This window comes from Erpetoichthys calabaricus, chromosome 6, assembly GCF_900747795.2.
Source record: "Erpetoichthys calabaricus chromosome 6, fErpCal1.3, whole genome shotgun sequence".
Classification (NCBI taxonomy): domain Eukaryota; kingdom Metazoa; phylum Chordata; class Cladistia; order Polypteriformes; family Polypteridae; genus Erpetoichthys; species Erpetoichthys calabaricus.
The window spans coordinates 158,875,791-158,880,045 of NC_041399.2; positions in this window are offsets into that span (position 1 = coordinate 158,875,791).

Genomic DNA, 4,255 nt, shown 5'->3' on the forward strand with positions numbered 1-4,255 from the left:
GAAACCTGCCTAATTTTTGTAAGTAAGCTGTAAGGAATGAGCCTGCCAAATTTCAGCCTTCTACCTATACGAGAAGTTGGAGAATTAGTGATGAGTCAGTCAGTGAGGGCTTTGCCTTTTATTAGTATAGATATATATATATATATTATATATATATATATATATTGTAGCAGTTAAGGCTTTTGTCCACCTCTTGAACCCTCAGGTACCACTCTGAACTCGAGGTAAAAGTATAAATACTATTTATTTTATAAATATACTGTGCACAAAGCACCCTCCACTCCACACTCATATACAATAAACTCTTCTCTTACAATAATCAATCCTCCTCGCCCAGACACTTTGCCACCCTACCTCCCAGCTCAGCTCAGTGTTCTGGGCTTCCCACAATCCTTTTATAGCCCCTGACCCGGAAGTGGTTCCAGGCACAACCCACAAGTCCATATCCCTTCCGGGTCAGGGTAAGCAGTCCTTCTTCAGCCCGGGAGCACGTCGTTTCTTTCAGTCACGTGGTGATGACGCACTCCCGGGTTATAGGGCACGTAAGGGCCCACTAGCCCCCCTACAGCGACTCCTGGCGGCCCCCAAGGTATCCAGCAGGGCTGTGTCACAACACTACAAAGTCCATGAGGCCCTGCTGGAACTCGGGGCACGAATATGCTGTCCGGAGGGCTCCTCCTAGCGGCCTGGGGGTGAGGGCCGAACTGGGAAGCCGGCAATCCTCCACAATATATATATATATATATATATATATATATATATATATATATAATGTGTGTGTGTATGATTTATTATGTATAGGTTTGCAGTTTACTTCTACATTTTTTTCATTTTTGAGCATTTTGAACTTTTAAGGGCTCAGCCCTGTTTTGGACTTGCATGCATTTTCAGTTTGCCAGGATAAAGACTGTTTTGGAGTCAGACTAATTAAAGTCTGGTCTGACTGTCTTAAGAGGCCTACTCACCCTTGTCATCATCTGCTATGTGTTATGCAAGCAAACTAGCAGAAAAGTTTGAAATAGTAACAGAGAGAAGAGATGTAGTCAAAACCATAAAAAAGAATCAAACACAAAGTTATCAAACATACTGTTACCAAAGCTAAAAGGTGAGACTGAGTAAAAAAATGAGATGAAAAAGACAGGCAAGTATCAAAAAACCAGAGGATTCAAAAGAGTTTCATAAAGGCACTAGGCAGAGTATTTGATTTAGAATCCATTAGCCTGGATTGGGAAATGGCCATTCTGAGTGACTTTACACCCAAACAAGTAATTAGATAAAGTTTGTGACTTCAATATGCTACACAGAAATGTTGCCAAAGAGAAGGAAATTTATCAAACACTTGGATACTGAATGCGTTGCACCACCATTTTAAATAGGCAGGACTCTAATAAGTCACTCCTGTGTTACAGAGTTGGCTATGGGCTCTGTCCTGCTATTAACAACATTAGTACCTCCATGAAAAGCAAGCATCAAAGTGGTATCAATTACTATACAAAATGGCTCCGTAATGATGTCAGCATTACAAGGATAAACTTTATAAACAGTTAAAAATGTCTAATAAAGTTCCAAAATTTGAAGAAGTTTTATCAGCTAATATCAAAACACAGATTCACTATAGTCAATGTTTCACTAAGCAGTGGTTGTCCCACTGCATTAAGATGATCATCCAGGTAGGAAGCAGTTGTTCATTTTTGTTTAACATCTTATCCAGCATGGTGTTGGCTTTCTTGTTTTTGTCCTTTCAGCCATGTCCCGAATTCTGTGCTTTTGTTTTGATGTGGAACTACCTGATACACAACTATTCTGCATCTGCTTTGACTCTGTTTTTTTCTGAATAGCTGCCTGATTCATAACCATTTGTCAGCTGGATTATTTTTGCTTGCCTGTTGTTTTACCAGATCACCTATGACAAGCAGTTAACACAAAACATACAAGTTTACCAACATACATAGTACCAATATATGCAGCCTTTCAGTTTTTTTTTTCTAAATATGGGAAAAAGCTGTTACCTGTAACTTCTTATCTGTATTACTATCCATGCTGTACCCTGCATTTTGCACCCACCTGCAAGGGAGGCTGCATGCTGACTGGAGCTGTCTTTGCTTTTAAAACCCAGTTTATCACCAACAGAGGGCTTCACGAGGGTGTCTCCTTGTGCTGTTAAGGGATCACAGTTGGACAAGGAATGAATAACCTAATATCCCAGCAATGCTAGTAGCACACAGAAAGAGACACTGACTTTAAATTTTCACTTAAAAATTATTTTTATCCATCCATCCATCCTCTTCCGCTTATCCGAGGTCAGGTCGCAGGGGCAGCAGCTTGAGCAGAGATGCCCAGACTTCCCTCTCCCTGGCCACTTCTTCTAGCTCTTCCAGGAGAATCCCGAGGCTTTCCCAGGCCAGCCAGGAGACATAGTCCCTCCAGCATGTACTGGGTCTTCCCCAGGGCCACCTCCCGGTTGGACGTGCCCGGAACATCTCACCAGGGAGGCGTCCAGGAGGCATCCTGATCAGATGCCTGAGCCACCTCATCTGACTCCTCTCGATGCGGAGGAGCAGCGGCTCTACTCTGAGCCCCTCCCGGATGACTGAGCTTCTCACCCTGTCTTTAAGGGAGAGCCCAGACACCCTGCAGAGGAAACTCATTTCAGCCGCTTGTATTCGCAATCTCGTACTTTCGGTCATTACCCATAGCTCATGACCATAGGTGAGGGTAGGAACATAGATCGATTGGTAAATTGAGAGCTTTGCCTTACAGCTCAGCTCCTTTTTCACCACGACAGACCGATGCAGAGCCCGCATCTCTGTGGATGCTGCACCGATCCGCCTGTCGATCTCACACTCCATTCTTCCCTCACTCGTGAACAAGACCCCGAGATACTTGAACTCCTCCACTTGGGGCAGGATCTCTCTCCCAACCCTGAGGGGGCGCTCCACCCTTTTCCGGCTGAGGACCATGGTCTCGGATTTGGAGGTGCTAATTCCCATCCCAGCCGCTTCATACTCGCCTGCAAACCAATTCAGAGAGAGCTGAAGATCATGGCCTGATGAAGCAAACAGGACAACATCATCTGCAAAAAGCATTGACCCAATCCTGAGTCCACCAAACCGGACCCCCTCAATACCCTGACTGCGCGTAGAAATTCTGTCCATAAAAGTTATGAACAGAATCGGTGAATGTTATATTTATATGCATCAAAACCATTAGCAGCGAATATAAAACATTACAAAGAACTATACAGTCTGGGTGAGTTAAATCTTCATTCAGCCTCATTAGCAACAACAACATACTAGTGACAGTCTAGGTGGTCCATTTCCTTAGTTACAGATTACACTATATATCTTCAATCAAGAAATAAAAACAAAAAGATTTCTTGCCACAGAGAGAGCCCTTTGTAAAAATGTCAATTTTTCTCACCAAGCAGCAACTGACAGAAAGCTCTTTTTGGAAAGTGTTCATCAGCTGAGACTGAACTGAAAAGTGTCTTCTTTTACAATAAAAAAAATTAAGAAAATGTACACCTGGCATAATATTCAGTCAAGATCAGGGACTTGGTAAACTGGTTTGAAAGTTGGAGCATTGTAAACTGTCTAATCACTTAGAAGAGTTTATTATCACCGCTTTATTACATACTTTTGTAACAGAGAGCCATATTAAAAAATAACAATGATAATAGTATGTAATTAAATGTGTTGGTACTAAAAATAATGTTTTACGTACACTGCTATTTTAAAATATTATGTGGCAGAAGTTGCTTTCATTGACCACATGTCCCAACTGAATATGCTGAAAAGTTACTCTGCTATTGTTAGTGGTTGAATATGAAGGGTCCGTGGCAAAATGTAGTTCAAATTTCTTAAATATTGCATTTTTTAAAGAAGTACCAAATGGAAATTTAAAATCTGTGCTGAAATCTCAAGCTAATATTTTTGGCTGCAACCGAACATGATAGATAACAGATCATTGTGGAGCTTTGCTGATTAAATACAGTGTAAGGGAAATATAGAATTAGATACTGCAGGCACGTGGTTGTTTTTAGTGTAACAAAAAAAAATATATACATATTTTGCAACTATAGCATAAAGTTTCACCAAGTTATCTTTAATATATTTTTAAATTAGTTAAGTTGCTTTTATATTTTACATTTATGGAAACAAACATCATTCCACTTAGCAGTTTCAATATCAAGATGTAGGAGGCAGAAGCCAGACTGTTAGCATGTAATGAGACCCCTTCCCTGCATTTGTACAGT